Here is a 26,238-nt window from a genome sequence, read left to right on the forward strand (position 1 = left end):
AAATAAAAGATTCAAACTTACTAGTGTTCAAAAATCATAATATATATAGCAGTTCATGACATCCAGTCTTACAATTTCAAAACTCCGCCATTTCTCTCCCCACATCCACCACTGCTGGCGGCTCAACTCCAACTGCGCAACGCTACGCGCTCTTCACACCCAGCTTCCCAACACTACAATGGCAGACAACAATGCAAACTAGCCACAGACTGCACACAGCACAGCCACTGATTTTCATCAGAGCGCTACGTGGCGTTACCAATATAAAAACCTAAACAGCCTACTTACAACAGTGACTGGTACATTCCACCAGATCCTAAAATCCCTGACCCCTGACGACAGAGTTACGCTCGTTGCTCTCGAGCCCATTCGAGGGCTACTTAGGCTGCACACTATAAGCGCCCCCCCCCCCCCCGTCCCCCTTTTTTTTAAGAGACCAAACTGCTGAGATTTCTCGACTTACACACTACTTAAACTAACTTATGCTAAGAACAACACACACACCCATGCCCGAGGGAGGACTCGAACCTACGGCAGTAGGGGCCGCACAATCCGTAACATGGCGACACAAACCATACGGTCACTCCGCGCGGCTCTTTGTAAGTACGCTGCCGGCTTCAGAGATTTTAATTTATGGTTACTCTGCACATCAGCAAGCTAGCAGCCTGCTTATCACCCGTAGAGCAAGTACTGAAGGCAAACGATGCACATTCACCTTGTCGTAACTACTTTGCTAACAGTGGCAACTACATGTAAGTGGCACAATAAAAGGGGTCCGATTGGTCCGTCGTTCGGTTTCGTCACAAATCTTTTTATTCCATTCAAACCACTACACCCCCCACCCCCTACCCCCAAGTGCAATCGGACTTTTTCTTTCTGTCATCTATACTTGCTTCACACATTCAAAGAGAAAGATTGGTCGTGCTGATTGCTCAAAAAGTAGTAGGACTCTTTCACAGAGTGAAAGTAAAGTTCTACTACAATTTCAAAAGAATAGTTTCAAAAATTTACCGAAAATTGCGAAAAAAATAATATAAAATAAAATTATCGCCACTCTATACGCCTTTCGATATAGAGGTATGGACACATTGGGAGAAATATCGCCGATTTAAAATGATATTTTTGGAGAAAATATTGTTATTATGTATCGACATTTTATCAACACCCATACTGCGGGTACGCTTCTCGATTGCCTGGACCTTGTCGTCTGATCGGTGTCGATGGGCTTCCCTCCCTATCAGCATCACCCACGTTTGTGCCTCCTTGGTCAAACTGTTGGCACCATTTCACTGCGAATGAATGCGACTTTACGTTTCGTCCATATACCACCAGACATTCACGGTAAATCTGTGTACAATTTAGACGTTCTGTCCACAAAAGTGTAGAGTCCCGCTTACTTCATCTTTGGAGTATGTTTCGAGTTGCTATGCCATTTCACTCTGTAATGCACCTTTTAACTGTTCTGCTGCAGAACTGAGTCTGCAGGAAGACCTGAACATGTACTCTATTCTGACAATGCGCCACACTTGTTGCTCAAGGGTCTTCTTATTTTTTAAATTAATTAATTGATTTATTTATTTATTTACTTTTGCCTTTTCTTCACATCTTATTGATTCTAATTCACTTCTTATCCTGTTTCTGCACGGTCTTCCTTTCATAACCCTGCCTTAATATTCTCTTAATTTTTTCAGGTCTCTATTTTAAGATGGTCGTTTGTTAAAGGCTTGTTTCTTCATTACACTTTTTTCTATGAGGGTCGTTCAATAAGTAATGCAGCTTTTTTTTTCAGGATTCCAGTACACCGTTTTCGTCTCCACTCTTTTGACTACAAGACCTTATCTTTCACCATAATCTCCGTTCAATGCGACGGCCTTACGCCACCTTTCATTCAAGTACTGCTTGATCAGGAGTGCGTAATTCATTGGTCCAGACAGATGGAGGTCGGAAGGTGAGTGTTACGGGGTGTAGGGTGGATGATGAAGAACTGTCCAGTGAAGATCTGTGAGCTCCTCTCTGGTGCCCAGACTTGTGTGAGGCCTTGCGTTGTCATACAGAACTAGTTAGTTTGCATTTTTATGGCGACTAACATGTTAAAGTCGCTTCTTCAATTTACTGGTGGTAGCACAATACATATCAGAGTTAATCTTTGCACCATGAGGGAGGCCATCGAACAGTGTCTCAGCAGACAGTCGCCATGACTTTACCTACTAAGAGCGCGGCTCCGGACTTTTTCTTTGATGGAGAGGTAGTGCGGAACCACTCCATGGATTGGCGTTTTGCTTTCGGTTCGAGGTCATAAACCCATGTTTCATCGCGTGTGACGATATTCAACAAAAATTATCACGGTGAGCCTCGTAACTTGCAGTCAATTCCGCTCAGACGGTCCTTCGTTGCTTTTTATGGTATTCTTTTAGGCGACGAGTGGGTCAGCACTACCAAGAGAGACATCCAGCTTAGCAGCGAAGTGTTAGATTGTGATCCCTCGATAGCCTTAAATGAGAGTGTCCGCACGTTCCAACACTGCAGGAGTCATAGCTGGGTGCGTTCGGCCGGCACCCGCGAGATCGACAAGTTTACGCAACCGTATTGAGATGACAACAGGCGCCTTTTCTAATGACTAGCCAAGCCTTTGTTCACTGCCACGTCTCAGTAGACGTTCTGCACGCGACTATGAATATCTGCGAGGCTCTGGTTTTCACCAAAAGATAATGATGATTGATTTGTGGGGCGCTCAACTGCGCGGTCATCAGCGCCCGTACAAAGCCCCTATTTTTACACAGTCCATTTTTACTCAGTCCAATCTAGCCACTGTCACGAATGATGATGATGAAATGAGGGGGACAACACAAACACCCCGTCCCCGGTCAGAAAAAAATCGCCAACGTGGCCGGGAATCGAAACCGGGACCTCGTGATCCAGAGGCGGCAACGCTAGTCACTTTCTTTCTTTTTTAAAGGAACTGCTGCAGGAGCAGGACGACGTGTAGCACAGGGGTCGACACCCGAGGCCTAGCCACCATCCCGCCGCCATGCCCAAGCAAAGTGTTCTAGGATCGAATGATTAGGGAGAGATGTAACGGGTTTGTCTATTTGTTTTATTTATTTGTTAAATTTTCATAATTAATTAATTTTTTATTTTTATTTTGTATTGTATTTAAGGATTTATTTTTGTTTCATTAAAAAAAGATCCTGCAACTACCGTAGCCGAGCGTCCGAGTCGTCTTCTCGCCTGCTGGGAAGGGTACCTCCTCTATACCGTTCGTTGAGGATCAATATGCTCGAGGATTCTTCTTCATTTTCAGCGTCTCATACCCGAAACGCCCCAGTGAGCAGAAGGATCCGCAAATAATCAACCTAAATAATTTGCGAAACGGGTCCTGTAGTTCGGGTGGCGGCTGAAAGCTGCATGTGTCATCATCAGTGGGGACCAAAAGTCGATTGTGCCTTTGTGAGCATCGCAAAATATGTGGTAAAGGTCCATGCCTTTTAGCCAGTTAACGGCGTTCGTCCTGGTCGATGGAAAGTATACGCCGTCGGGGCGCAATACATCATCGCTGGTCGCGGCACAAGTCAGGCGGTGTGCATCCGAGTCAACGACTGAACATGTCGGACACAAGGAGTTGTCCATCAGATGAATGGAATGTAGCCCCTGACGAGTTGCGAACTTCCCTTTCACAACCACGTACCACAACGAACTCACCGCCGTAGGTAGAAAAGGCGTGTGTACCGCTCGCCACACCGTGTTCCAGGCAACTTCAGGATGTCTTTGTGCGACCGTATTGATAGGTTGCTGCTGTCGATAGTGGCAACAATAGTCTTTTGTGCTGGGCATCCGTGTCGACGGAAGGTCTGACCGTAAGTAGCTGAAGTCAATAAAGAACTGTCTGATGTGGGCGAGTGCCGGTGAAGTGTGTCCTGCAGAAACCGAAGGATGCAGAGAGAGTCTGGTGCCACTTCGGTTATCACGGTGCCCGTCAGAGTGGCGTGGGCAGAGATCCACGTGCGACGCATAGTGTTGAGACAAAGCAATCGCGCACGGTTATAGACATGAATTAAACAGATACCGCCCGCCCGCTGCTGCAGTCTCAGAGTGGCGTATCGGACCTTAAAATCAAGTCCGGCGCTCACGAAATGTCCATATGCTGCATGAAATCTGTCTGCCATCGTAACCGTCAAGGAAAGGACATGAGCAAAATAGTTCAATTTGGAGACAAGATAGGTGTTGACGCAACGTGTTCTGAGGAGCATATCCACACGAGGCAATTTGTTGTCCTGCAGCAGAGGACGTGTCTGGTGTAGTAGCCAGCGGTGCGTATCCGCCGCCGTGTGGCGAACATTGCTATAGAACTGCACTCCTAAACATTTGAGTACGGGCGCCGCCGTAGCATGGGAAAGCCCCGACAAGGGGCACGCTTATCTCACTGACCGCCCAACAACAATGTGACCAGACTGGTAACCGTTGATCATCATGCGGGAGTGTGCTCCTTGACCAGTCGAAGGACCACCTGTGCAGACTCTGTAGAGAGACCCATGTGTTCCAAAACTACAAGTAGGAACCCGTGGCCGACGCGGTCTATTGCGTGGTCAAAATCGACGGCTACAAGGGCTTCTCGTATTTTGCAGGCCGCCGTCAAAGCAATTACATCGCGGTATGCTCCTAAAGCTGTACGAATGTTGCCGACACCACCTAAACATGTCTGATTGGTGTGGATGGCTTGCTATCCGATAGCTGGGTGGAGACGCGCGAGGTGGATGCGGGCGAAGATCTTATAGTCGTTCTTGAGGAGTGTCAGTGGGCGGAAGTCCTGCCACCTACAACCACCATTCGGTTTCGGTACTGGGATCAAGATGCCGTCTGTGAATTTCATGCGGACAGTGAAATCATGGCGGATCAGTTCTTGAAATATTTGGAGCCACTTGTCGCCCGTAAGGTCATAAGAAGTGCGGTAGAATTCCAGGGGTAAACGGTCCGGCCCAGGCGATTTTTCGGTACTCCACGTGCCAAGGCCGATGTCAGCTCGTCGGATGTAATGGGCAACAGCAGAGTATCATCGGCTGCACGTCCCTAGGGACGGGAAAATCATGCAACAGCTCATCATAATCACGTATGTTTCGCGGATCTTCCATGTACTAGGTGTCACAGTGTCGGACGACTGTGTGCGCTTTGTCCGTTTGCGTCACTGCGTGGCCCCCCCTCCTCCGTGTTTACTGCCGAAATGAGCTGACGTTTGCAGTGGCGCCTCTCGCACACAATGTGATATACTGATGCCGTTTCGTTGGGGATGCAGTCTTGCACTCGTGCACTGATGCGGACCATCTAGCTGCTCTGATCTGATGTGAAGTGGACGAGCTTTGATGCGTTGTACGGACATCCGTCTTTCGGATGACGGCGGTTACATCGGCAGCTCACGTAACGCTATATAGTAAAATTCCGATGTCCTTTGCCAGTTCGATCTGTCACGCCCATAGGCTTTAAAAATGTTTAAATGTGCGTGAATTCCTAAGGGGCTAAACTGTTGAGCTCATCGGTCCCTAGACTTACACACCACATAAACTAACTTATGCTAAGAACAACACACACACCCATGCCCGAGGGAGGACTCGAACCTCCGGCGGGAGCGGCCACACAGTCCGTGACATGGCGCCTCTAACCGCGAGGCCACTCCCCGCGCCCCGCGCGTAGGCCATCAGGGTCTTTCGGAGTGCTGGTTTGACACATCCCAGCCACCACAGCAACGTGGAAACATACATGGGCAGATGCCTGAAACAACGACGCCACATGTCAGCAACAGCTTTCCGAAACACTTCCTCGCAAAGGAGGGTGACGTTCAGCGTCCACGGGCCTCTGCTGCATCTTGTAAGTTGTCGGGGTAACGTGATAGTGCAGATAAAAGCGAGATGATCCGTGAAGGCCGTCGGCCAGAGTTCTGCAACACGGGTTGCTGTGCGGAGGGCACGCGAGTCGTAATCCGGTCCAGACGACTGGCAGAGTGGCCGGTAAAGTGCGTATATCCTTGCTGGTTCCCATGATGTAAGAGCCATGCGTCGTGGAACGTGAAGTCACGTACCAGTGCTTGTGGAGCCAGGCGTGGGACATAATTTGGTATCTGGTCCTCGGGCCTCAGAACACGTTAAAATCGCCGCCCACTGTGTAATGGTCCACGTTTCCTTGCGAAAGAGGGGCTACCTCTTCCAGATAGAAGACATACCTGTCGCCGCGGTGCGAAGTACCAGAAGGAGCGTAGACGTTACGAGGCGGACTGCGCCTAGAGTGAGAGCGATGCTTCGCCCGTTCGGCATGCATGTCACGTCCATCGCTTCCATGCCATCTCGGAGATGGATGGCCGTTCCTCCTGCGCCATCACCAGAGGATAGGCTGTAGGTGGTGTAGCCATATAGGTCTAAACGCAGATCGGGGCGGACCTCCTGGAGACGGGCAATGTCCAAGCCTGCCGCTCTGATCATGTCGTGTAACATGCGGGTCTTGACAGTGGAGTGGACACACCATTGAATTGACTGTTCCCACACTGTATGACTGAGACATATCAAGTGGTGGAGGCAGTGTGGTGGTGCAAGCCCACGGTGATCTCGCATACCACACAACCATCCAGCCGCATGATGTGCATTACTGTGCCGTATAATCCCCTGACTGGCAGAGCCCTCTGGGCTTAAAGTCAGCCATAGGCTCCGGTGGAGGTATCGATGTGTGCTGTGCATTATCTATCTCCATGTCGTCTGCCCAATCACCAAGAGAGGATTGGGAGGTCAGTGGTGGCTGGCCACTTTCACAGGAATCCACATTTTGGGAGTCGACCCGATGCGCCTCGTTTTCAGGGCCACCAGATGTAGGAGAGTGTTCCTTATCCTAAGGCGCCTTCTGGTGAATGATGCCCCTGGAATCCGCTGTGCCGGCCTATGTGGCCGTGTGGTTCTAGGCGCTTCAGTCTGGAACCGCGTGACCGTTACGGTCGCAGGTTCGAATCCTGCCTCGGGCATGGATGTGTGTGATGCCCTTAGGTTAGTTATGTTTAATTAGGTCTAAGTTCTATGGGACTGATGACCTCAGATCTTAAGTCCCATAGTACTCAGAGCCATTTGAATCATTTTGGTACGCGCCCCCAGACCAGCATGGTCAACTGCTACCACGCTCACATTACCGTCTGCGTGGTAGAAGTGAAAGCCGTTTGTAGGTCGTTGGCGGAGTCTGTCGCAGGCCTCTTCGTCAATCAGTCTGAGGTAAACTGTGGTGGATACTATAGACAAATGAATGCCTATCAATTCTTGCGATTAGATATGAGAAGCCATGGCGGGTCGGTACTAGTACCGTAAGGCAATACAAGGACGCAACCGCGCGCTAGCGGGTAAACAACAACGCCTACGGAGTGCGGATCGGCGCGCGGAGCCCGTCCGCACTGTATCACGGCTGAGAGCCGACTGACCACTACACCACGAGCTTTGGACTCCATCAAAAGAAACACACAGACAGCTCACTGCTTATAATCCACCTGTGTTACTGACGCTGTTTTGTAGGCTACGTATAGCGTCGTCACCTACTGGAACTTCATAAAAATATGGGAGGCTGAAGCGGGAATTTTTCCCGATGTCCCACTACCATCTCTGCATTTTTTTTTTCATTTTACATCCTAATACAGTATATCACTTCCCTCTACATACTGCAAATTATTTTCACCACACTCATTGTATTACATTTTCTCCTTTTATTATTCTTTGACATTTGCATTATATAAATTATATTCTCTACTACGTAGAAACTAATTATATGGAACCATTTTAACAGTTTTTAAACATTCAATTAGCTGTAACCTCAGAGAAATCTTTATGTTATTTACATTATTTTTTTAAAAAAAAGCTATAACAACTCTATACCAATAAGATTGTAACAATGAGAAACCTTTGCTATTAGATTTAGAAGCATCCGATCCACCTTACATTTCAATGCGGTGGCTTACTCTGTACTGTCAATTAAGTAAAAAAAATAAGAAAATAAAATTTCTTGTTGAACGTCCCTTGTACTTTAACAGTTCCTTCGTGGGACGTTTTGTTTAGCTGCTATGTCTAATTAGATACCCAACCAATTTATCTTTCGATGTTCCATATTAATCAATGCCATTTTTTTAATTTCTTGTAGTATTTGCTCAGAGGATTTATTTCATTCCAGAATATTTCTGTGCATGTTGATTTGGTTCTAACTTGATTTCGCTTGTATCCGCAGAGTTCACCTTCCGTAACCATACCTTGAAATGTCCCAAATAATTGTTTTGATTAACTGCTTTCTTGTTTCTATTTTAAGATGGTTCTTTGTTAAAAAATATTCCTTAAGACTTGTTTGTTGATTACAACTTTTTCTCATATCAAACACTAGTTTGACCTGACGTGGACTTTTTACTGTGTAGCTAATAGGGGAAGGCTTTTTTAGGGTTCCGGACCTCAGCTGGTAGAAACGGAACCTTTAAAAAGTCATTTTGTCGTCCGTCTGTCTGTCTGTCCGAATGGTGATGAGTCTTTTAGTGCGAGTACGGGTTGGTTGAACAGATTCAAAAAAAGTCATGGAGTCCGAGACCATGCTCCTGGTTTTAAAATGTGCAGAGATCGTCTGGCTTTATTAGCGTGCAACAACGCTGCTAGTAATCACAAGCCGCCTTTGATGCTGATCGGCAAATCTGCAAAGCCCAGAGCCTTTAAGAACAGCAACATGAAATCCCTGCCCGTTTATTATCGCAAGAAGAAAAAAGCGTGGATGGATGGTAAGCTGTTCAAAGAATGGTTTCACTGCCAGTTTGTTCCCTCTGTTCGACGGCTTCCTAAGGAAAATCATTTGTCTCCCCGTGCAATCCTTTTGATTGATAACTCGCCGTCTCACCCCAGCGCTGAAGAATTATGTGACGGAGAAATTGTGGCGAAGTTTTTGCTACCGAATGTTACACCACTTCTACAGCTGATGCAAACATTAAAACTGATTTACAGAAAATTTTTAAGAATGCTGAGCCAAGATGATAGCATTCCTTTAGTGGAGAAAATAAAAAACACCAATGTGAAGGCTATTGTTTATTGGGCCGCTGAGGCATGGCAGAATATTTCAGAAAATACTCTGAGAAAATCGTGGAGAAAACTGTGTACATCTCTGTACAACCTAGTTTAAAATGAAGAGGAACATCTACTACAAATTATACAGACAATCCCTGGATGTGAAGAAGCTGGTGAAGGAGACGAAGATGAGTGGATGGCAGCGGATGGGGCACGTAAGGAGAACCTTACTGACGCTGATTTAGTTGCTGCTGTGGCTCCAGAGCAGGAAGAAGTGGACTTCTGTGACAGAAGTGACAATGAGCCTGAAAGCGACAAAGCAGAGCTGGTGCCACACAGTGGCGCAGCAGAGGCCCTCGACCTCGCGCTACGTCATTTGGAGCAACAGCCCACTGCTGCACCTGCTGATTTGATGTTTATGAGACGATGGCGCAACTACGTGTCATATAACAGACTGTCTTCATTACACCAAAAACAATGACTGAGGCTTTTTTCATCTAAAAAGTAGGGTTAAAATGTGCCCTGTATTTAAAAAAGTTTGACAGCTTCCCTTTCATTGCTATTCATTGTTTAAACCTAATGTTTACTTTCCAATTTTTCTAATACATATTAACTGTACTGTGTAAGTTATAACTGTGTATGTACAGCAGTTTACAGCTGTTTTTCATACTTAGACTAACATTTTTCATGTTCGGATTAACGGAACGTTCGGATTACCGAGGTTCGGATTAGCGGGCCTCTGCTGTATATGAATGGCTAAATGGCTCAAATGGCTCTGGGCACTATGGGACTTAACATCTGTGGTCATCAGTCCCCTAGAACTTAGAACTACTTAAACCTAACTTACCTAAGGACATCACACACATCCATGCCCGAGGCAGGATTCGAACCTGCGACCGTAGTAGTCACGCGGATGAATGGCTAGTATCCGTCCTTTCGTACATGTCCGGAAGAAAAGTTACCACACGGAATCTGAATCTGTGATACACACTACGTGCATTGAAGGTGGAGGGTGGAGGAAGAAAGGGAAAAAGCGAAGGGACTGTTGATTTCCGGGATTTCTTATGTCCAGGTGTCCGTGTGGCACAGTGGTAAATGCAACTGCAGGAGCTACCGGTCCAGTACACATTTTCATTCGTCGTCGTGGATTCTGCGTCAAGTCTCGATGTAGCTGACATCAACAGTCCCTTTCCTTTCTTTTCACCCCCTTCCACATTCAAATTACACATAATGTGTAACAGATTGTAAATGGGTACGAGGCAGTTATGGACGCGTATAAACTATTACCTGTTCGTCGCAGAATCAGGCATTGATTTTGGCTTGTAGTGTTATACTCGACGACACGAGAAGTGCGTGCAGTGGTTTGTATGCGGCAACCGGCAAATGCCGGCAGCGCGATGCGGCGACGGCCAGCGATCCCAGCACAGTAGCGCCGGCAGCGAGCACTAACACCTAATAAGCGGCGGGAAGCGGCCGGCATCCGTTATGCAAACGAAGCTCTTCGCGAAAGCCTTAAATCGCTTTACCGTCGCGATGAATGTGAATCGCATTTCCGAACACCCCCGGGGAGGCTGGGCGGTATATAGAGTTTAGGTGCCGGGGCTGGCTGCATTATTCGCAGGTGTTGAGCAGGCAGCTGGTGCGCGGCTCCATGAATACAGAGCCCGGCCCGGCACGGCGCGGCCCCCCGGGAGCGCCGCTGCTGCTCAATAATTCGCAGCCGACACTCGCCGCCGAGCGTCTTCGCGCGCCGTTCCGCCGCGTCAATACTTCATAGAGGGCTGGGGCCTGAGCGCTCCTCCCTCCCTCCCTCCCATCCTCCTTCCTAGTGCCAACGTTACGTGGCCCTAAGAGCCGCCGTTCCGCCTCATCGTACTCCGCCCCGCCTGCAGCCGCGGGCGATTTTCCGGGAAGCCGCCACTGCGATTTCCGGCGCCGCAGTTTTCCACCGAAGTGGTTCGCAGCATTATGAAAAATTTCCTTCTCGCAGGCAGCACGCGCGTTAGGTTGTTCTTTGTACTGTTCGAGAGCAGAGGTAGTCGAGGAACTTGCTCATAGTTGCATGGCGTTGCATGGTAACCCATTGCCCCATAGAATGGATCCGGTCGCCACACGTTCTGCGGCCCGTTGCTCGGACTGTTTCAGGCGGTGTCTCAGTCGAGAATAGGCATACGAGTGAAAGAGATAGCGAGAGGCATTTATATGAGCGTAGTACATCTCCTCGAAAATTTACTTCCTTCACACCTCCTCTATGTTAGCCCAGATGGCGTGTCCCTGATCTCATTTGTACTAACACTGCAGTACACACGAGGTGCCTAGTTACCTCCACCGCCATTAGTGGAATTATAAGTTCTGAATAATGTTCACCAACATGTAGTCTTCTGTTGTTGTCCGCCGCGCAGAAAACAGCACGTAGGTCCTGAATCCGTTATCTTGAGGCTGTAATAAGCTGTTAGCGAAGAGCTCGTACTGTATAAATAATTAAATTTTCAGTTGGTTTCTTTAAACGGGATGCCACTCGCTTTTTATTATCAGAATATGAAAACTGCACAATTATAGTCCACTTTGAGAATCAAAAATAACTTCCATTATTAACACTTTCTGTTGTGCCAGAACCAAGGTAGCCTCTGAGGGCTGGCAACCCATATTACACCACAGACGACGGAGTTGTCTATGTCCAAGGCGTACCAAAAGCACCATGATAAACACTGGCTATTTACATACAAGATAATAGACATTCCGAGCCCTACTTCTTGCAGGGGGAGCTCGAGCCACGGCATGAAGGAAGTATCACTACGCCAAAACCTGACTGGTTGGAGACAGCTATTTAGGGGCTAGAACCAGCCCTGAAGTTCAGTTCACTCCGCATGCCGACCTCGTGTACTTCGACCGCTGGAGATTCCGTCTTCGTCTCTGAAATGGACTCTTACTAGTGTGTGTGTGTGTGTTATCACGACCTCTGTGAAAAATTAGAAGTGAACTTTTGTTTGCCTCAGTTAGGAGACTTTTACTGGCATCGTTATTGTTACTTTTTCGTTTGTTGTTCAGTCACCAACCTTGTGAACTTACCTCAATAAAAGTTGTGTTTGTGAAAAATTGCGTATTGTCAGTCACAACACTTTCACAGAAAATAAACAAAATAATTAACTACGTGTTTGCGTAGTTACTACCAGACTAATTTTCAATTACGTGTCCAAAAGCCAGAGATTGCTAATTAACTTCTTAACCAATACCGACGGCGGCAGACAACATGTCTGTCCTCAGATATTGTCGATCGAGCTCTTAGGTTTACAAACCATAGAGCGTTAATTAAGTCTTAACTGATAGGGACCGCGGCAGACAACACGTCCGCCCTTCGAGACCGTCGATCCAGCTCTCATCTGACAGCCGAACCACCACGCCCGCCATCCAAGTTATGCACTAGCCGAAGATCTCCGAAGTGCTTCGTCTGCCTTTTCGTTCAGCAATTCTTTGTTATCTTGCTGGTAATCAACTCTTTTGAAATAATGAAATAATAGTCTGCTATTGAGAGATGTTTAGTTTTTCTAATCTTAATAGCAGAAGTTTATCATTTTGGCACACTACTTCCGAACACAGCTGTGGAGAAACATCACAATCTAGGCGGTCTTTCTCTCGATACATGCACCGAATAAACCGTCTGTCGCCGGTACCTCACACCACATTACGTCATCCTCCCACATCTGCCTTCACAATTGCTCTAAGAAGAGCTTGTTGTAGCTGCATATGATGGCTGTAAGATCAGAAATACTGCTTGTAAATAAGTTCGGTGCAATCGTTTTTCCATTTAGTACATTACAATAATAAGAGAAACTTGTCTGCTGAAGAAGCTTACATGTTGGTGGGTTTATCCTGAACCAGCAACCTGTCCCAGCGTTGCACGGGTAGCACTAATAAGGTGAGGCCATGATCCTCGGATCATGGATCACGGATCGTGGATTATTACTACATAACGCGGAAGTAGTAAGACGTACTACGAAGGCGATTTAGAGAAAATCGCAAGACAAGTTTTATGTGTCTGTGATGCAATGGTGTGTGCAACACTGAACACGAGATGCCATTGGCAGTGTGGCTAGCACTCAAGCTCCGTACTCGGTGGACCGCTGGATTGAATCACTCACAGTCTTTTTTTTTAATTTATATTTTTTCAACACTGGTCATGGTATATCATACATATTACAATCGAAAGGTAACGTGGTGTAAAGACACGCGTACTTGCGTGAACTTTTACCGAGATTCCATTGTTGTTTGGTTGTTCGCTAATTTTTACTGTCACAACAAGTATTATATTAATAATCATTGACAAGTAAACAACCAATGCATAAAAGTTTTCCCGAAAATGTGTGCTTGACGTGATTTCCAATATCTCTTATACCTACAACCAGGTAAGCTACAGGGAACTGCTTTGTACCTGGATGCTTCGATCTGCAGACACAGGTTTAAAGGACGAGGGACAGTACTGGAAAGCCAAGTCAAACATTAATAAATAAAAGTATAAATAACTTAACTAAATAAATAGTTCATGCCAATACCCAGAATATGAGAGTAATGTACAATTAATCGTCGGATGCGCTTCGACAGTTTAAGTTACAGGATAGTATTTTTCGTACAGACACAAAAAAAAAAAAATTAAACTGGAGTCTACTACATCGAATTAATGTAATTTTCCGGCATGCATAAGGAATCTTCAGAGTTTCTGAGGGAAAACAAAGCTCGCAGACAATTTGAAAAATTTTTCATTCTTCCCACAACTTGTATGCAAAGCATGCGTAGCGCAACATTTTCGTAAATATCGGTGCCGAAAATTGGCGGAGTACGATTGAATGTATTTTAATAGCATCTTCATGGGAAACAATTCATCTTTCGTTGTCATTCAAATAATTATGAACAAGTTTGGTGGGACGTGATAAAGTTTTTGATTTGCCTATAGAAATAAGTTGCATAATATTTACTGTAGTAATAGAAACAAATAACATTGAAAATTCAATAAAATTTCATACAAATTAACGTCACTGATCACCATACCACATTTCAAATGTAATATGTACGAAATAATTAAACTAGTGTTGGAAATAAATGTAAATAAAAAAAAAAGAACCAACTCGATCCACCCGTTACGGAGATTGTACGCTCACCACATGATCACCACCATCTCGCACTTTGGGTCGCAACGCACCATAACATCAGTGACGTGTAAAACGTCTCTTGCCAGTTTCTCGAAATTACCTGAGTAGTACATCTTACTAATTGCACATTATATTGTTGTCCTAATGAATTACTCAAAGAGTATAATGTTTGATGTAAATCCATTATTCGAATGACATGGTCTTCCCTTGTGCACGACTTATTTAGCTACATAGTGAGGGGAGAGATAATGCCTCATGCTCTCGATCGGTTATGTTGCGATTTGCTTTCGGAAGAAGTTTCCAAAGAGCCTGATGTTCTCGAGCTGCAGCAAGTTTTACCTCACCGTTTCATTGGATTCTTGAGGCCACATAGTTCTCAGACTTCTAGCTGTACTATTCCAATCAGGAACAGTTTGCTACGCATTAAGAAAGTAAACAAAATCAAAATGTAGTGAGTAGGCACCAAAATCCAAAGGAAACACGATAAATTCGTTTCTCTTAATGAAGAAATCAAATACAAGTAAGGCCCATCGAAAGATGCAAAGCAGTTTCGAAAAGTTTTTAATACACAAACCGAAATCAGTAAATACATATATCCTAGCCATGTAAACTCCGTGCTACTTTGTATTCGTTAAAATAAGATTGCGGCGCTTAATTGTGTCACCGTCGTAAACGTCCAAAAATACTTCACTGATATAACAGAAAACTAACAGCGCCATCTATTGGTTCTTTGGTGCACTATGCCTCGCTAATCGTGTCACTGACGTAAACATTTGAACTTCTACGCTGAGCGGATACCTAAAACTCTAAATTAAGATATATTTTTTGCTATCTAATTGTGATTAAATAAAGCCCATATTTGCTGCAAGCTACGCTAAAGTTACCTGTGAAAAACCAATGAAAATTCTACTAGTAGTTTTGAAGATTAGCATGTTTAAACAGACAGACAAAACGTTTAAAAATAGTCTTACTGCTTGTTACACTCTCAACATCACCCACAGTCAGTATTTTGCGAATATTTTCAGTGTACAGACACGACTATTTTTGCAGTTTTGCTATTAGTACAGATAAACCCACCTTTTTCTTCTTTTTCTTAGGTCTTCAACCGTCAGGTTGATTGGTAGCAGCTCGTCATTTTTTTGTCTTTGGTCTCCCTCTTGATAGCAGTGTAGCTGGAGCAGCTGGTAACCTACTCAATGTTGTTAAAGTATTCCAGTGTCGGTGTTCGTCTTGCGTTCTTCCCCTCTACTGTCCCTTCAGTGATACTTTTAATTACACCACCATGACCCAGCAGATGACCATGGAATGTGTCCCTTCAGTGTTAAACACGTTTCCTAATACACGACTACTATTCTTCCATGGTGTAAAGCAGCTCTTAAATTGATACCTTGTCTACCGAGGAAATCATTAGCATCTGTACCACCACATCTCTAACGCTATTATTTTGTTTTTAAGTGAACACGCCGCCATTTGACTGTATTATTGTTTATTTAACTACGACGCAGGTTTCAACCTTTTATGCCATTTTCAACTGATTGAGTTTAGGTCATTAATATATATTGCAGGACATCAAGCTGAAATTTGGCCAAAAATTAAGAAAAATATTGGCTTCCCAAAATGGGAATATATGTTTCCAGAACGGATTTTCACTTTGCAGCGGAGGGTGCGCTGATATGAAACTTCCTGGCAGATTAAAACTATCTGCCGGACCGAGACTCGAACTTGGGACCTTTGCCTTTCGCGGGCAACTGCTCTGTCCTTTCTTCCAGGAGTGCTAGTTCTCCAAGCTTAGCAGAAGAGCTTCTGTGAAGTTTGGAAAGTAGGTGACGAGGTACTGGCAGAATTGATGAGGGGGAGGGGGATTCCACTGGGGGCCGAACCTCACAATAACCCTGGGTTCGGTGTGGGGCGGCAGTGGGGTGGGCGGACTGCTGTGGCGTGTTGTGGGGTTGTGAACCGCTGAGGGCTACGACGGGACGGAACCTCTCCATCGTTTCTATAGGTCCCCAGTTTAACATACAATAGACACATTCAACATCAAGTCACCGAAACAAACTTGGTCAGAGCGTAACGGTTGATGATACACTGGTTCAGTGCAGTTATTTTAAAAAATGCGTAACACTGTGCTTTCTGTAATAATGTTACTTTCTACATTTTGCTACCGATTTCGGTTCTGAACCATCATCAAACGGCAGAAAAATTTTCACTACGCTAAACAGACGCTATCTATGGTATTGTTTCAGAAAGGTATGCCTTGGCAAACAGGCGTAATAATGAAGCAAAACATACAGGGGTAGTTGATTATAAAATTATATGACAGATATTTTCTCTGTCAATGGAGAACATTTTCTATGTTTGCCTTATGTGAAAGTAAATATTTTTACATTCTTAAATACTTATTTCTTTTGTGTTTTACTACGAACGAAGTTTAACCCATCCTATTACACTGGTTTTAACTTTTCATGTAACTTCAATTGTATTCAATCTATATGTTAAAATGCTTTGGTGGGGTTAAATTTGGTTAAGAGACAAGTAACAAACGCAAACGAACAGTTGTCGATGGAATGCTGTAATGTAATGATTTATGGAAGGATCATGTCGGATTGTTAGTGAAAAGCCAGTTGTATTTTGTAGGAAGTGGGAGTTTTCTTGGCAGTAATGAATGGAAGCTGAAGAGAAGAGAACTCGAAGTGTTGTAGAGTCAGTCGGTACTGGGACTCACGTAACGACGGACGAGTGAGTGCATGTCGCTAGACGGATACAATGTTGTAAATTCGCGTAAGGTGAGGGAGTCTTCTCGGTAGTGATGGAAGTCAAAAGATAGGATGTAGAAGAGAGAGTAATGGTAGTGAACCTGAGGAAGCAATTTGGATATGCAGAAAGGAGAAGAACTCAGAAGCTTGGAGAAAACTATCACAGTAACGTTGTTTAATTAAAGACGAATTTTCGAAAAGAAATAGGACTTGATATTTTCAACGAAGAATAGGGATTGCAAGGGGGTAAGATTTAGAAGAAAAAGAGACTTTAGTACCGTGTAATATGGTGGTGGACTGACGCATGTGATCAGAAGATTATCAAAACCTCGGAGGTACGATAAGAAATAACGCGAGTATACACTGCACCATCAGATACCTGATAAGAAACATTTGAAGTTTACCCCGCTTATGAAACAGTAAAATACTGGACCTCAGTGGCGTTTGGACAACATTACGATGTACGACTGTCTTCGAATATTTAGTGTACGAAAAAACTGTAAAGTGAATAGTTTTATTACAGTTAATAATTTGGTGTGAAGACCAAACTGTACATTAATTTTGAAGGTAAGATATAAAAAAAAAGACTACTCGCCAGTTAAATGTATCATTACAAGATAGTCCACTGTTTTCTTCGTAAATAGTGTTCCTGTCTCATCCGTGAAACATTCCAGTCCCATATTCTTTTTGGAAAATAGTTCTCAAGTCTGCGGCTTAACTAAGTACCATTATTTAGTTCACTGACAAGAAAGCATCCTACCATTTTGTTATTTCCCAGTTCATTGATAACATATGCCAGATCATATCACACGCAACGATTCCAGCGATTATCAGATGGGGTATTATTATCGCACGTAACCCATAGAAACATTGCAGTACCGATCACTGTTTTGCATCTTTATAAAAATATATCTAGTAGCGGTTGTTCATACGAACATTAGCTGCAAATTGACGAATGTAAACGACAGTGAAAATCAAAGGCAGTTATACAGAACTACAGTAATTAACATTATTATGTTTTACTTACACATTCTGACTTAAATTTTCTCACAGTTAAAATTATTGTCATGCTACATAAGTTAACTCTGAAAGACCTGAACGTTTCTTGATAGCAATGTTAAATTGTTTAAGTCGACTGCATCGTCCTATCGAAGACATGTACCAGAGGCTACGTTGAATGACGATGGTTCAGGTTCAAAGAAAGCGGAACAAGAAATTGGAAGTGAACCAAATGTCGGGTCAGTTTCATCACAGCAAACCATTCGCCGTGACCTTGAAAGGTCTCATTGTAGGAAACAAACCACAACGCGTTAAGTGTCAACTATCAAGTAATTTTTATCAGACTATAGTGTTGCACTGAAGCAGTTTGGCGAAGCTGTGGCGAGCATTCGACTGACTGTTACTGTCAGTGGCAGCAGGTAATTGTTTTAGCATACTTCGGAGATGTTCCAGCGTATGAGAACAATAGTCCAGGGCGCTTAGGCAGTCATTCAGTAGCGTTACATCACATTATCATTCCTTTATCAACTTTAACCGATATGTCTGTTAACAATGGGAACAGGCGGACACTTTTCTATTTTTATGTGACGGTGCTAGTGAGACGCGGATAGTACGTACAAATATATTTAATTGTACTAATGTGTCTACGCTTTTTAAAATGCCGGTGTACGAAGTTAGACGTGTTGCTCGCTTCGACTGCGCGGTCGTGCATGTATCGTTGCCGGAGTGTGGCTCGGCGGTGGGATGAGAGCGCCACCACGTGGCAGTCGAGGAAGATGCAATGGTATGCCGCGGTTTTGGAGAGCTGCGTTCCTGTTGGGGCGAGAGCGCATTCTGCTGATCGTTATGAGTTGGATGCAAGATGCAGGTCGAGCATTAAGGCGTGGTCTCTGGCAACCTATGTCCTCAGAAGCAAGCATATGAGAGACTATGTAGACCTTGTATTTGTTACTATTCCCTGCCAGCAGCGTGCGACCGGTTCCTGTTATTACGCGCATTTGGTAAGCAGTTTAGATTTTGTATTATTTAGGGGACTTTTGGTCCCCTGTCGTGAAGCTATTGTCTAAATAGTCCAGTACTGCTTTTAATACAGGTTGACTTCCGCGTTTCTTTAGGTTGGTGCCTAAGTTCGGTTTTCTTCTTCGTGCTGGTATTCCGGTTGTTGTGGATTTATTTATCGACTATCACTTTTATTTGTACTTCACTGTTGCTGTTTGAGTTTACATTTTGTCATTTGGTAAGGGTGAGTTTAGTTATGGACGCTAGAAAATGGAGTGCCAAGTGGAGAAATAGGTACATTGTCCAGGTATCCCTCTGTCTGTGTTCAGTAGAAGGGTGACAGCAGAGGAAGTAGCCTGAAACATTGCGCCGTAACTGAGGATCATACCACAGGACGGAGCACAACAAGAAAACGGGTTTCTCCTTTTAAGGAGGATCGTTATGATGTTAGTGAGTCTTTTAAATGGTTCAAATGGCTCTGAGCACTGTGGGACTTAACATCTGAGGTCATCAGTCACATAGAACTTAGAACTACTTAAACATAACTAACCTAAGGACATCACACACATCCATGCCCGAGGCAGGATTCGAACCTGCGACCGTAGCGGCCACGCGGTTCCAGACTGAAGCGCCTAGAACCGCTCGGCCACACAAGCCGGCTTAGTGAGTCTCAACGTTCAGGAAGAACTTCGGGGTTGGATGAAGATCGTTTTACCGCATTAATCCATAATAACGCATGTCAATGTACTCTAGAAGCGGCACACAATGAACTGTGGCCATTTCACCATCGTGCGGCATTTGCATGCAATGTGAGAAATTCAAAAATCGGTTGCATGGATGTCGCATGGTCTAAGGCAAAATCACAAAAATTAGAGTGTGCCGATATGTATCGTCGCTGGTGATGAGAAATAGCGTCTTTCTGGTGACATAAGGAAAATAAGCAGGCGTTGACAGATGTGAAAATTACCGAACTATAAGTCACAGCTGCAAAATACTAACGCGAATTCTTTACAGACGAATGGAAGAACTGGTAGAAGCCGACCTCGGCGGAGATCAGTTTGGATTCCGTAGAAATGCTGGAACACGTGAGGCAATACTGACCTTACGACTTACCTTAGAAGAAAGATTAAGGAAAGGCAAACCTACGTTTCTAGCATTTGAAGACTTAGAGAAAGCTTTTGTCAACGTTGACTCAAATACTCTCTTTCAAATTCTAAACGTGGCAGGGGTAAAATACAGGGAGCGAAGGCTATTTACAATTTGTACAGAATCCAGGGATACCCGTGGTCTAGGGGTAGCGTCTTTGCCTCTTAATCAAAACATCTTCGTTCCCGGGTCCGATCCCCGCCACTGCCTACATTTTGATAAATAAGCAGCATTGGCGGCCGAAGACTTCCGGCATAAGAAGTCAGCCTCACTCTGCCAACGGCCTTGTCAAAGAGGGCGGAGGAGCGGATAGAGGTTCAGGGCACTCTCTTGTCCTAGGGGTGGGAAATTGCCCCTAAAGGCGGAAGAATCAGCAATGATCAACGACATGAGGATGCAGAAGGCAATGGAAACCACTGCATTAAAGACACGTAACGTGTATCCACAGGACATGTGGCCGGTAATTGAAGAAGTGTCATGATGATCTCTCCATTGGCAAAAGATTCCGGAATAGTCCCCCATTCTGATCTCCGGGAGGGGACTGCCAATGGGGATGTTACCATGAGAAAAAGATTGAATAATCTACGAAAGGATAACGTTCTACGAGTCGGGCGTGGAATGTCAGAAGCTTGAACGTGGTAGGGAAACTAGAAAATCAGAAAAGGGAAATTCAAAGGCTCAATCTAGATATAGTAGGGGTCAGTGAAGTGAAGTGGAAGGAAGACAAGGATTTCTGGTCAGATGAGTATCGGGTAATATGAACAGCAGCTGAAAATGGTATAACAGGTATAGGATTCGTTATGGATAGGAAGGTAGGGCAGAGGGTGCGTTACTGTGAACAGTTCAGTGACCGGGTTGATCTAATCAGAATCGTCAGCAGACCAACACCGACAACGATAGTTCAGTTATACACGCCGACGTCGCAAGCTGAAGATGAACAGATAGAGAAAGTGTATGAGGATATTGAAAGGGTAATGCAGTATGTAAAGGGGGACGAAAATCTAATAGTCATGGGCGACTGGAATGCAGTTGTAGGGGAAGGAGTAGAAAAAAAAGTTACAGGAGAATATGGGCTTGGGACAAGGAATGAAAGAGGAGAAAGACTAATTGAGTTCTGTAACAAGTTTCAGCTAGTAATAGCGAATACCCTGTTCAAGAATAACAAGAGGATGAGGTATACTTGGAAAAGGCCGGGAGATACGGGAAGATTTCAATTAGATTACATCATGGTCAGACAGTGATTCCGAAATCAGATACTGGATTGTAAGGCGTACCCAGGAGCAGATATAGACTCAGATCACAATATAGTAGTGATGAAGAGTAGGCTGAAGTTCAAGACATTAGTCAGGAAGAATCAATACGCAAAGAAGTGGGATACGGAAGTACTAAGGAATGACGAGATACGTTTGAAGTTCTCTAACGCTATAGATACAGCAATAAGGAATAGCGCAGTAGGCAGTACAGCTGAAGAGGTATCGACATCTCTAAAAACGGCCATCACATATGTTGGGAAGGAAAATATAGGTACAAAGAAGGTAGCTGCGAAGAAACCATGGATAACAAAAGAAATACTTCAGTTGATTGATGAAAGGAGGAAGTACAAACATGTTCCCGGAAAATCAGGAATACAGAAATACAAGTCGCTGAGGAATTAAATAATTAGGAAGTGCAGGGAAGCTAAGACGAAATGGCTGCAGGAAAAATGTGAAGACATCGAAAAACATATGATTGTCGGAAGGACAGACTCAGCATACAGGAAAGTCAAAACACACTTTGGTGACATTAAAAGCAACGGTGGTAACATTAAGAGTGCAACAGGAATTCCACTATTAAATGCAGAGAAGAGAGCAGATAGGTGGAAAGAATACATTGAAAGCCTCTATGAGGGTGAAGATTTGTCTGATGCGATAGAAGAAGAAACAGGAGTCGATTTAGAAGAGATAGGGGATCCAGTATTAGAATCGGAATTTAAAAGAGCTTTGGAGGACTTACGGTCAAATGAGGCAGAAATGATAGATAACATTCCATCAGAATTTATAAAATGATTGGGGGAATTGGCAACAAAACGACTATTCACGTTGGTGTGTAGAATATATGAGTCTGGCGATATACCATCTGACTTTCGGAAAAGCATCATCCACACAATTCCGAAGACGGCAAGAGCTGACAAGTGCGAGAATTATCGCACAATCAGCTTAATAGCTCATGCATCGAAGCAGCTTACAAGAATAATACACAGAAGAAAGGAAAAGAAAGTTGAGAATGCGCTAGGTGACGATCAGTTTGGCTTTAGGAAAAGTAAAGTGACGAGAGAGGCAATTCGGACGTTGCGGCTACTAATGGAAGCAAAGCTAAAGAAAAATCAAGACACTTTCATAGGATTTGTCGACCTGGAAAAAGCGTTCGACAATATAAAATGGTGCAAGCTGTTCGAGATTCTGAAAAAAGTAGGGGTATGCTATAGGGAGAGACGGGTCATATACAATATGTACAACAACCAAGAGGGAATAATAAAAGTGGACGATCAAGAACGAAGTGCTCGTATTAAGAAGGGTGTAAGACAAGGCTGTAGCCCCTCGCCCCTACTCTTCAATCTGTACATCGAGGAAGCAATGATGGAAATAAAAGAAAGAATCAGGAGTGGAATTAAAATACAAGTTGTAAGGATATCAATGAAACGATTCGCTGATGACATTGCTATGTGGTGCTATAGACGAATGTTGAAAATTAGGTGGACTGATAAAGTAAGGAATGAGGAGGTTCTATGGAGAATCGGAGAGGAAAGGAATATGTGGAAAATACTGATAAGAAGAAGGGACAGGATGATAGGACATCTGCTAAGACATGAGGGAATGACTTCCATGGTACTAGAGGGAGCTGTAGAGGGCAAAAACTGTAGAGGATGCCAGAGATTGGAATACGTCAAGCAAATAATTGAGGACGTAGGTTGCAAGTGCTACTCTGAGATGAAGAGGTTAGCACAGGAAAAGAATCCTTGACGGGCCGCATCAAACCAGTCAGTAGACTGATGACGAAAAAAAAACAGAAACCAGATGTCAGTTATAAGAGTCGAGGGGCATGAAAGGGAAGCAGTGGTGAGGAAGGGAGTGAGACAGGGTTGTAGCCTATCCACGATGTTATTCAATCTGTGTTTTGAGCAAGCAGTAAAGAAATCAAAAGACAAATTCGGAGTCGGTATCAAAATCCATGGAGAAGAAATATAATCTTTGAGGTTCGCCGGTGACATTGCAATTCTCTCAGACAGCAAAGGACTCGGAAGAGCAGTTGAACGGTATGGACAGTGTCTCGAAAGGAGGATATAAGATGAACATCAACAAAAGCAAAACGAGGATAATGCATTGTAGTCAAATTAAGTCGGGTGATGCTGAGGGAATTAGATTAGGAAATGAGACACTTAAAGTAGTAAAGGAGTTTTGCTATTTAGGGAACACAATAACTGATAATGGTCGAAGTAGAGAGGATATAAAATGTAGACTGGCAATGGCAAGGAAAGCGTTTCTGAAGAAGAGAAATTTGTTAACACCGAGTATAGATTTAAGTGTCAGGAAGTCGTTTCTGAAAGTATTTGTATGGAGTGCAGCCATGTAAGGAAGTGAAACATGGACGATAAATAGTTTGGACAAGAAGAGAATAGAATCTTTCGTAATATGGTGCTACAGAAAAATGCTGAAGAATATATGGGTAGATCACATAACTAATGAGGAGGTATTGAATAGAATTGGGGAGAAGAGGAGTTTGTGCCACAACTTGGGAAGAAGAAGGGAGCGGTTGGTAGAACACGTTCTGAGGCATCAAGGGATCACAAATTTAGCATTGGAGGCCAGCGTGCAGGGTAAAAGTAGTAGAGGGAGACCAAGAGATGAATACACTAAGCACATTCAGAAGGATGTAGGTTGCGGTAAGTACTGGGAGATGAAGAAGCTTGCACAGGATAGAGTAGCATGGAGAGCTGCATCAAACCAGTCTCAGGACTGAAGACCACGTGCAGTACGACGATGTCATTGAAATTTGACATTGTACTGTACTCTCCAGGTGTAGCGGTGCGACTTAAGTCTCGTGCCTCTTTCCGGCTACCCCGCTCTAAGCCACTAACGTTGCACCGAAACATATATATACATATCTCTCTCTCTCTCTCTCTCTCTCTCTCTCTCTCACACACACACACACACACACACACACACACACAAACAATCTTACATCTACATTTATACTCCGCAAGCCACCCACCGGTGTGTCGCGGAGGACACTTTGCGTGCCACTGTCATTACCTCCCTTTCCTGTTCCAGTCGCGTATGGTTCGCGGGAAGAACGATTGCCGGAAAGCCTCCGTGCGCGCTCGAAACTCTCTAATTTTACATTCGTGATCTCCACGGGAGGTATAAGTAGGGGGAAGCAATATATTCGATACCTCATCCAGAAACGCACCCTCTCGAAACCTGCACAGCAAGCGCAGAGCTCCTCTCTTGCAGAGTCTTCCTCTTGAGTTTGCTAAACATCTCCGTAACGCTATCACGCTTACCAAATAACCCTGTGACGAAACGCTCCGCTCCTCTTTGGACCTTCTCTATCTCTTCTGTCAACCCGACCTGGTACGGATCCCACACTGATTAGCAATACTCAAGTATAGGTCGAACGAGTGTTTTGTAAGCCACCTCCTTTGTTGATGGACTACATTTTCTAAGGACTCTCCCAATGAATCTCAACCTGGCACCCGCCTTACCAACAATTAATTTTATATGATCATTCCACTTCAAATCGTTCCGTACGCATACTTCCAGACATTTTACAGAAGAAACTGCTACCAGAGTTTGTTCCGCTATCATATAATCATACAATAAAGGATCCTTCTTTCTATGTATTCGCAATACATTACATTTGTCTTTGTTAAGGATCAGTCTCCACTCCCTGCACCAAGTGCCTATCCGCTGCAGCTCTTCCTGTATTTCGCTACAATTTTCTAATGGTGCAACTTCTCTATATACTACAGCATCATCCGCGAAAAGCCGCATGGAACTTCCGACACTATCTACTAGGTCATTTATATATTGTGAAAAGCAATGGTCCCATAACCCTCTCCTGTGGCACGCCAGAGATTACTTTAACGTCTGTAGACGTCTCTCCATTGAGAACAACATGCTGTGTTCTGTTTGCTAACAAATCTTCAATCCAGCCACACAGCTGGTGTGATATTCCGTAGGCACTTACTTTGTTTTTCAGGCGACAGTGCGGAACTGTATCGAACGCCTTCCGGAAGTCAAGGAAAATGGCATCTACATGGGAGCCTGTATCTAATATTTTCTGGGTCACATAAACAAATAAAGCGAGTTGGGTCTCACACGATCGCTGTTTCCGGAATCCATGTTGATTCCTAGAGAGCAGATTCTGGATTTCCAGAAATGACTTGATACGCTAGTAAAATACGTGTTCTAAAATTCTACAACAGATAGATGTCAGAGATATAGGCCTATAGTTTAGCGCATCTGCTCGACGACCTTACTTGAAAACTGGGACTCCCTGTGCTCTTTTCCAATCATTTGGAACCTTCCGTTCCTCTAGGGACTTGCGGTACACGGCTGTTGGAAGTGGGGCAAGTTCTTTCGCGTACTCTGTGTAGCAGTTTGTTCACCGCACCTGAAGATCTGTAAGTAGCGCCGACGAAATATTGTGGAAATTCACAACGACATCCGTCGTCTCGCCCGAGAACCATATTTAAAACTAGTCAGTAGGGGAAGCCTCAAGCAATACAACGTAAGGAACTATTACCGAGGCACCTCTCTTGTTTTACTTTATAATAATTCAGCCAGAAGGGCGTATCTTCACTTCAAAACCGTGAAGTTGACTGAGCTGACAAATTAAAAAAATTAACATTTGGTAAAATCATCAATGAATTAAAACAAACATCTTCAAACCCTGGAATTAAATAACTTGGCAAATGAATTACTCGAATATGAAACACCAAGATCTGAAGTGAATACAATCATGCGATGTTTAGTCAGTTGGTTAAATTATACCGAGCTCCGTACGAAGGAACAGTCAATTTTCCGCCACTACCGACGCCGATACAACGGCTCGAGGTACAACAATAGAGGCGCTCGCCGAAACAAATTGACAGGGCATTACACAAATCTATAA

The sequence above is a fragment of the Schistocerca piceifrons genome, chromosome 1 (genome assembly GCF_021461385.2).
Source record: "Schistocerca piceifrons isolate TAMUIC-IGC-003096 chromosome 1, iqSchPice1.1, whole genome shotgun sequence".
In the NCBI taxonomy this organism is placed as follows: Eukaryota; Metazoa; Arthropoda; class Insecta; order Orthoptera; family Acrididae; genus Schistocerca; species Schistocerca piceifrons.